Genomic DNA, 9,886 nt, shown 5'->3' with positions numbered 1-9,886 from the left:
CGTGGCTCTCCATCTCCTGCTGCCAATGCCGCCACTAGCCCGGCGAGAAACAAGCAGCAAGCTTCGTCGCTGCACCCCTCTGTGCGGCGGGACGGACGCACCGCCACCCCGTCGCTGACTCCGACCGGCTCGTCGTCCCACGCTCGTCGTGCGCCAACAGACGTGTAGGACGCGCTGCTCATGGCGCGCGAACTCCTTACCGCCCCGTCGACGACCTCTATGAAAACTGGCTGGACCGCATCACTGAGCTCGTCAGCGCCGTTGGGGGCTCTCCCGCACCGTCTCTCTCGCTGCCTAACCAACCTCCTTCTGCGGGCGACGTAGCCCGTGCAGCGCCTCCACCACCTCCGCATCAAGAAGTCGCCCTCAGACCAAGATGCGCGGCCCCGTGGCGCGACCCACCGCGCAGGGCGCCCGCGCGTGAAGAAGGAAGTTGCCAGGAAATCCCGCGGCGGCAAGAAGACGCTCCTGCACACCCAGCACAACCACGTCAAGACCGTGCGCCGCCCACGGTGGCGGCGCGTGGGTACCAAGACCAGGCTCCGCTCCCACGACGGGCTCCAGTGACTACAACAGGCTGCCGTGCCTTCACTCCCGAGCTGCGCAGCGTCGTCTGGCTCGGCAAGTTCAAGCCCGACCTGCCTCCGTGCTACGACGGCACCCCCGACCCTGCTGAGTTCTTGCAGCTCTACGAGCAGAGCATCGAGGCGGCCAGCGACGATGAGAAGTCATGGCGAACTGGTTTCCCATGGCCCTCAAAGATGGCGCGCGCTCGTGGCTCCTGAACTTGCCCGCGGGATCGATCTCCTCCTAGGGCGAGATGCGCGAGCGTTTCGTCGCCAACTTCCTGGGCACTCGCGACTGCCCTCCTGCCGCTGGCGACCTGCGGCACATCAAGCAGCAGCCAGGGAGACCCTGCAGAAGTACATCCAGCACTTCAACAGTGTTCGCCTCAAGATCCCCAAGGTAACGGACGAGGCTATCATCTCAGCGTTTTCTGATAGCGTCCGCGACGTCAAGATGAAGGAGAAGCTTGCCATCCATGAGGACCTATGCATGGCTCTGGAAATGTTTAACATGGCAACCAAGTGCGCAAGAGCTGAGGAGGGACGCCTCTCCCTCCTTGAGCTCCCAGTCGCCGACCCGGAAGACAAGAAGGCCAAGACCAAGGACGTGAAGCGCAAGGGAGCTGCCGTGCTCCCGGCGGAGCCGGAGATGAAGCGCGGCTGCGACCACCCTGAGTCATCCAAGGCCAACCGCCCGTTCTGTGCCTTCCACAACATGCACAGCCACAACACCAACGACTGTCAGGAGCTCAGGACCATCCGCGAGGGCGCTTCGATCACGCCCCGAGCGCAATGACCGAGGCTATGGCCGTGGAGGAGGCTGAAGTGGAGGATGCTCGGACAACCGCGTCCCCCGCCAAGAGTGGCGCAACCAGCCTATTGAGGACTGCTGGCAGGACCAGCCTCGCGAGGGTGCCTGGAGGGACGAGCCTCGGGAGGACCGTACTCAAGGCAGGGTTCGCCTCCCTCCGCTGCCACCACCGCTAAGGAGGAACAACGATCATTGATACGTCCATTTCACATCATGTTTTCTTACTGTTATTTACAATGTCTTTATCCATAATAATGCTTTTTGGAGTAATTCTAATGCCTTTTCTCTCATAATTTGCAAGGAACACACCAAGAGGGAGAATTCCGGCAGCTGGAAATCTGGACCTGGAAAAGCTACGTCAGGCCACCTATTCTGCACAACTCCAAATGAGCTGAAACTTCACGGAGATTTCTATGGATTATTTAAGAAATATTGGAGCCAATAAACACCAGAGGGGGGCCACCAGGTGGGCACAACCCACCTGGGCGCGCCAGGCCCCCCAGGCACACCCTGGTTGGTTGTGGCCTCCTCGGCCCACCTCCGGTGCACATCTTTTGGTATATAAGTCATTTTGACCAAGAAAAAATAAGGAGAAGGCTTTTGGGATGGAGCGCCGCCGTCTCGAGGCGGAACTTGGGCAGGAGCACTTTTGCCCTCCGGCGGAGCGATTCTGTCGGGGGAACTTCCCTCCCGGAGGGGGAAATCATCGTCATAATCATCACCAACAACTCTCCCATCTTGGGGAGGGCAATCTCCATCAACCTCTTCACCAGCACCATCTCATATCAAACCCTAGTTCATCTCTTGTATTCAATCTTGTTACGGGAACTATAGATTGTTGCTAGGGGGTGACTAGTAGTGTTGATTACATCTTGTAGTTGAGTACTATATGGTTTATTTGGTGGAAGATTATATGTTCAGATCCATGATGCTATTTAATACTCCTATGATCATGAGCATGTTTATCATTTGTGAGTACTTACTTTTGTTCTTGAGGTCACGGGAGAAATCATGTTGCAAGTAATCATGTGAACTTGATATGTGTTTGATATTTTGATAGTATGTATGTTGTTATTCCCTTAGTGGTGTCATGTGAACGTCGACTACATCACACTTCACCATATTTGGTCCTAAGGGAATGCACTGTGGAGTAGCAATTAGATGGTGGGTTGCGAGAGTGACAGAAATTTAAACTCCAGTTTATGCGCTATTCCGTAAGGGACCGATTGGATCCTAAAGTTTAATGCTATGGTTAGAATTTATTCTTAATACTTTTCTCATAGTTGCGGATGCTTGCGGGAGGGTTAATCATAAGTAGGAGGTTTGTTCAAGTAAGAACAACACCTAAGCACCGGTCCACCCACATATCAAATTATCAAAGTAGCGAACACAAATCGAACCAACATGATGAAAGTGACTAGATGAAATTCCCGTGTACCCTCAAGAACGCTTTGCTTACTATAAGAAACTGTTTTGGCCTGTCCTTGGCCTCAAAAGGATTGGGCTACCTTGTTGCATACTTGTTACAATTACCGTTACTTGCTCGTTACAAATTATCTTGCTATCAAACTACTCCGCTACTTATAATTTCAGCACTTGCAGACATTACCTTACTGAAAACTACTTGTCATTTCCTTCTACTCCTCGTTGGGTTGAACACTGTCGGATCACGGGTTCCGGCAAAACCCTCAAGGTTCAAACACTAGGGTGCACACGAAGATTTCCCCCCTACCGATCCACGTCCTAGTTTTGCTAAGATCTCGCGGACTAACTCGACGAACTCATAACACAAGGGACACGAGATTTATACTGGTTCAGGCAACCGTTGTGGTGTAATACCCTACTCCAGTGTGGTGGTGGTGGTGGATTACCTCTTGGGCTGATGATGAACAGTACAAGGGGAAGAACAGCCTCCTGAGGTTGAGGTGTTCTTGTGCTTGGCGAACTTGTGTGTGTGAGGGTTCGATCGGCTCTGGCTTTCTTGCCTCCTACTGTGGTGGCTAGTCCTATTTATAGAGGCCCTAGTCCTCTCCCCCAATATTGAGCGGGAAGGGAGCCAACAATGGCCAATTTGAAAGGGGACAACTAGTACAACTTATCCTGACAAAAGCGGTCTTCGCCTGCAAAAGGCTCTGGTGGTGACGCCGCCTTGGGCTCCATGGTGACCTCCGTCTTGCCGTCCTGCCGGTCTTGGTCTCGTTGCACTGATATGGAAACCTTTGCTTGATGCCTCGGTACTCCGCGCCTGTGCTTGCCTCCTTAGCACCAAAGAGGAAACAAGGACGCTGCGCGCTCTGGCGCCCGCCTGGCGCCCGCCTGGTCTTGATCTTCATGGCTCACGTCACAAGAAGCTCGCGAGGTTTGCCTTGCCTTGATCTCTCTGCCCCTCGCGAGCCTGCCTGGCGAGGCCGCTCCTGAGGAGGTCTTGCGTTGTCCGCCTCGCGAGGCTTGGCCCCTCGCGAGGGTCTTGAATGCCTTGTTGATGAAGATGAGCGGTATGGGCCTGCTAGCAAAGCCACGCCGTGGGCCGCAGTCAGCCAAGTCTGGGGACCCCCGTTCCCAGAACGCCGACAGTAGCCCCCGGGCCCAAGGCGCGCTCGGGCCTGGCTTTGAGGCGAAGCCAAAGGTCAAGCGCGGAGCGCCACGGGCCCCAACAGCCTGCGGCCTTGGTCGACGCGTGGCGGTTGATTGGACGTGGGCGTCTCCGCTTCCCCACGCTGCCTTGGAATCCGCCTGGCTACGCGGCCCCCGCAACCTACACAGTTATTCTTCCATCGCCCGCGCCATACTTCCCCGATTCCTCTGCTTCCCCGAGACTCTGCTCCTCCCCCCATCCTGGCCTGCACTCTGCTCGCTCCATCGCCATGGTGCCAAAATAAGCGGATAAGGGGAAGAAGCCTCTATCTTCTGCCGGCACCCCTTCGGCCATCGAGCCCGCGGTTGGCCAATCGCTGGTGCTCAACGATGAGGCCAATGGCAAGGTGCACCCCATGCTCGCCTCCAGTTTCAATGAGTGGGGAAAGACGACTGCTTGACCTGCGTCTCGTACTCGTATTGACCGGGAAGCCACCGAGGTCCCAATCTTCATCGATGCTCTTTGGGCTGGCCTAGTCCCCCTTTCTCCGCCTTTTTCAACACAGTGCTCGAGCATTACCAGATCCACATGCTGCATCTCGACCCCCAATCCGTGACTCTTCTTGCCGTCTTCGCCTTTGTTTGCGAGGCCATGGTGGGCATCGCCCCTTCCGTGGCCCTTCTCCGTCACTTCTTCTCATTGCACCTGATGGATCCCCGACAGAGCTCGGGATGCGCGAGCTTCCAGGTTGTGGCCGCGACGGCGAGCGCGGGGATCGACTTCGAGCTTCCTCCGTCCACCAGCGAGTTTCGGACACAGTGGGTGTTTGTCAATGCCGGAGTGCTCAGCCCTCTGCTCCATTCTTCGTCGGCGCCTACCGTTCCCAACCCTAGTTGGGGCCATGAGAGGGTCGCGAGCCCCTGTCCTGCCCCCGTCTGGCTCAGGCTGAAGAGGCTGAAGGACAGTGGCGTGACCGTGCCCATGGTGGTGAAGGAGTTTGTCAGGCACCGAGTTGCTCCGCTTCAGCGCCATTCTCGCCCGATGTGGGCCTTGCTCAACAGTCAGGACCATATGAGACTTCAGGAGTCCGGGCTTCCTCTTGAGATGTGGAAAACTGTGCTTGAGGTCCTGACGGGTGTCGCATCGCCGGACGACATGCCCGGGAGGAGCTGTCTGCTGTACCGCTACAGGAGCAAGGCAGAGTTTGTGGAGCACATGCCTTCCTTTGATGAGTGGGGGCTGCGCTCGGTCGCCCTAGTGGGGCCTCGCGAGAACCCCGTCAACATGGTTCCCTTCTTTGTCGCGGGCGCCGAGCTTGTCCTGAATGTGGATGCATGGGGACGAGCACCGCCGGAGGCTCGCGGCCCGAGTGCTGGGGTGCAGGTGCCGTCTGGGGCTCCTCGGGCATCATCCTCAGGAACACATGATTCTTCCTCTGGGGTGTCGGTTGCTGAGACGATGCAGCACGCAGCTCCCGAGGCCGAAGCTCCGGAGGCCTCGGGAGGTTGCGGTGAGACGGCACCCGACTGCTCTCCGCAGCCCGGCACCCCTGAGGCTGTCCCTTCGAGCACTTCTCCGGTTGCACCCCGTGCCGGCCGCCACGTCCAGCGCTTCGGTCGGCTTTGCGTGGACTTCAAGGAGCTCCGCAAGAGGAAAGGATCCCCTAGCAGCAGCGGTATGTTCGGGCCGTTGAAGCGACGGAAGTACATCGCCGTCGATGAGTAAGTACTGTAACTTGTGATTTCTTGATTGCTGCTTTCCTCCCTGACATTGGCTCTTCAGGGCCCCTTCCATCAAGGCCGTTGTGTCCCCCGAGAAACAACCCTCTCTTGCCTCGACTCCCCCGCTGACCTTGAGCGCCCCGAGCCTGCATACCGTCCCTGGAGCAGGGGCGGTGGGAGAGGCGCGCTTGCCTTCATGGTGCTTCGAATCTGCGGCACCGTCGTCCCTCCTCCACGGTCTGACTTGGAGCTTGGCGGGTGTGCCCAGGACCCCTCCTCTGGTCATGGATAGTAGCTGGTTGGCTCCGGTCTTCGGCTCCTCTTCAAGCAGCGGGTCCCGACTAGTTAGGGCCCCTCGTGAGGCCCGACCTACGCCTGGGGCAGAGCCAGTCCCCCGCCCCCTGCTGAGAGGGGGCGCACCGCCTCACGCCCCGTCCGCGGCCCCCTTGGTGGAGGACGAGGTGGGTCGCGCGCTTGAGTTCGAGCACGGACGAAGCATCGTTCGCCACGAGCTCCTCCAGGAGGCGATGGGCGCGATGAACCGACTTGGTGGTGAACTTGCGGATGTCGACGCGCGCCTCAAGGCTGAGGGTCTTCGGCTGGCGGAGGAACGACGTAAGCTGAAGGTGGCTATCAACCTTTGCCGCTACCAGCGTGATCTTGACAATGCGAAGGTCGAGGTGTCCCTCAAGGTTTCTCTTGAAGCTTGCTCCCGAGCTTTGGAGGAGGCTCGCGAGGCTGACCGCCGTCGCGAGGCCGCGGAGAAGTGCGCGTGGGAGCTCCAGGCCTGGAGCGCGTCCCTGGAGTAGCAGGTGGAGGCGCGCAAAGCCGCCCTTGCGTTAATGAGGGGGGCCCCCGCCGAGGAGGAAGAGATCCGGAAGCTTGAGGAGGCAATGGCGTTGGAAGCCGTGGAGCGCAGCCTCGAGCTAGAGCGGTTGGAGACGAGGGAGCGCCAGGTCGTCCAAGCGGAGGATGCCGTTGATGCGTGCGAGGCCAGGGCTCAGGAGGAGGTCGATCGCCGGGTGGCCGAGGCTCGCGCGGATCTTGAGGGTAGGTATGACTTGAGGTTGAAGCTTGCGGGGACGGAGGCTGCGGGTAGGGCCGCTGCCCTTAGGCCCAAGCTGGCCGAAGCGGAGAGGCGCAATGAGGCTACAGCAGCCGCCCTGGTCACGGTGCAGGCGGAATTGGCCTCTGCCCGCGCTGAGCTGCTTTCTCTTCAGAAGCGGGTTGATGACGCCGAGTCCGTTGTGCGGCGGAATAGGGAGGAAGTGCTTCAGCGGCGGACGCTGGAGCGCGAGCACGCCCCCATGCTCCAGGACCACAGGATCAGGGCGAACGCTGCGTTGGGCCACGTCTGCGACGAGAATGCTCCGCACCCACACTCGAATGACTATGCCAGTCACCTATGCTTCTTCGCCGACGTGGTGACGCGCTTGGAAGCTCGGTCCGATAGAGCTCGTCAGCTCGTGGAAGAGAGGAGTCGTGGCCCGCTCGGGCGCGCGTTCTCCCGCGTCTTCAGCCATCTTCGGAACTCCGACCCCAACTTCGACTTCGACGCTGCCATTGCCCCCGTACCCGCGGCCATCCAGGGCGACCTGGCGCGGTGGGTGGAGGACAACGTGGATGCGATGGTCAGGGCCTTCACTTCTGAGGACGACGCGGTGGTGGTTGCGGCAGACAAAGGCGACGTGGTTGACTACGGTGATGCCGGCGCCGGTGAAGGTGGAGGCGACGCCAACGACGGCGACAGCGACGCCAGCGGTGCGTCTGAAGATGACATGGGGGACGCGGTGAGCGACATATCCGGCTGATCCCACGTTTCCCTGCCTTTTACCCTGTAAAAACTTGGGCACGGCCCCTAAAGATTGTAAGAGCATTTTGAGAGGGGGGGACGTCATGTAAACAAACCGCTGCTTTTACTCTTCTATGTCAAGTTGGGTATGCGTCTTTGCGTGACCGTGAGTCCGATGGAGAGTCTTTGGTACGGCTTACCTTAGCCAACGCATGTCCCGAGCTGGGTCGTGGGGTCGTGCGTTTCCGAGGCTCCTGAGGGGCCTGCCGATCCATCCGAGGGGGCCTCGTGAGAGGTAAGCATCTGTTGTGACGCTGGTGCGTGCATGGCACGTGTGTGCCTCACCTAGTCCCGCTCGCGAGGGGAGGCGACTGGTGTGAGCTACAAATAAGGCGAGAACCGGAAAGCAAGAAATCGCTCGAACGAGAAAAGCCCCCCCCCCCCCCCCCGCGCGCATCAATGAAAATTCAACTTCAACTTAAATCCAAATCCAGAAGGCAAAGCTACAAAAAAGGGATTGAAAGCAAATGTCCGCGTCCGACACCTAGTCTAGTCTTCTTGTCTTTAAGTCTTCTCACCAGCGCGGAGCTAAGTGCTGCCACTAGAACGTAGGAGGGAGCCCCCGAGGCCCGAGGGCGGCACTCCTGAGACTCTGGGGCGTGTACAGCCCCACTCGTTATTACGTGAGAGTGTCACGGGCAGCGATCTTCACAGGCGTGAGCCTTACTTCATATCGCCAGATGAGGGCCCCGCCTTGCGCCACCCTCGACCACCATTGGGGGCGACCAGAAACCAAGACAACACCAATGGGGCAAAGGGGACGCCAGCGGCTCCCTCGGCGACCACGGGTCCTCTGCCGGGGGTATGCTTTTCAGCACCTCCCCAGCAGAGGGCCTACCTCCGGGGGACGCCTTGCTCCGTGCGACGTGGGGAGGGATCTGGCTCCCGACCCCTCTCCTGCAGCCCCCAGTGCGCTCCCCCCGGCGGAAGGGAGGCCGTCGAGCTGGGTCCGCCAGCCGCTGTGATGACCTGATCCCCCTGCGACTCATGGTTAGCGTAAGCTTGCTCCTGAGGGATTAGTAGCACCCTGTAGCCGTTGGCGTGGACGACGTGGCCGGTAGGCGGCTCCTGGATGTCCTCAACTTCTAGCGCCTCTTCCTCCCAGCCTGGATCGAAGAATGAACCGGGGTCGTCCTCCGGTGTGTACTCCTGGTCCATCATGCGGGGCATGTAGGCTTCCGAGGTCGCCACCCCGAAAACCTCGCCGAAGTGCCCCATGCTCCACGTCGCCCGGCCCAGCGCGCCGCACTGGGGATGATAGGGCGCCGCGCCGCCGTGGCCCTGAATGATGGTCGTATCCATGCTCGTCGTAGGTGGTGCGGGTGCGATTGAACACCCCGCGCCGCTGGTTGCCCCTGTGTCGGTGAAGCCTCCTGGCGCACCCGGGGGGGGCACAGGCGCGACGTGGCCCGCTGTGCGACCCGGCCGCGGCCGGGGGCAGAAGCATGGAGCAGAAGGGTGGTGCCCTGGTGACTGCGGCGTCCAGTAGCTCGGCGTCGTGTTCTAGCAGCGCGTCGCTGCCGCTCTCCATCAGTCGGCATTGCAGCAGCTCTCGCTTCACCGTGAGCGCGGCCCTCACGTTTGCTTGCTCCCGCCGGGTGTGCGGCGCCGTGGCCGCGGCATGGCTTGAGGCCCTTGCGGCCGCTCGTGCTTGTCGTGGAGTAAGGGCGGTCGCCGCATGGCTGCGCCGCCCCTGTCCCGCAGCGTTAGGCGGTGCGCGAGCTGCCTGTGGGGCGGGGGTTAAGGTCTTCTTGGGCAGGCGGCACCGCCCGGGCTGGCCAAGATGCCCAGCGATCGGCGTCGGTCCCCTGGTCACTGCACATCGGGACCGCGGGGTGTCGGCTAATCTTCGTCGGAAGGGAGACTCCGGCATGCCCCTACCTGGCGTGCCAAATGTCGGATCACGGGCTCCGGCAAAACCCTCAAGGTTCGAACACTGGGGTGCGCACGAAGATTTCCCCCCTACCGATCCACGTCCTAGTTTTGCTAAGATCTCGCGGACTAACTCAGCGAACTCATAACACCAGGGACATGAGATTTATACTGGTTCAGGCCACCGTTGTGGTGTAATACCCTACTCCAGTGTGGTGGTGGTGGATTGCCTCTTGGGCTGATGATGAACAGTACAAGGGGAAGAACAGCCTCCTGAGGTTGAGGTGTTCTTGTGCTTGGCGAACTTGTGTGTGTGAGGGTTCGATCGGCTCTGGATTTCTTGCCTCCTGCTGTGGTGGCTAGTCCTATTTATAGAGGCCCTGGTCCTCTCCCCCAATATTGAGCGGGAAGGGAGCCAACAACGACCAATTTGAAAGGGGACAGCTAGTACAGCTTATCCTGACAAAAGCGGTCTTCGCCTGCAAAAGG

This window comes from Aegilops tauschii, chromosome 6, assembly GCF_002575655.3.
Source record: "Aegilops tauschii subsp. strangulata cultivar AL8/78 chromosome 6, Aet v6.0, whole genome shotgun sequence".
Classification (NCBI taxonomy): Eukaryota; Viridiplantae; Streptophyta; class Magnoliopsida; order Poales; family Poaceae; genus Aegilops; species Aegilops tauschii.
Note: the sequence above shows the minus strand (reverse complement) of the source record.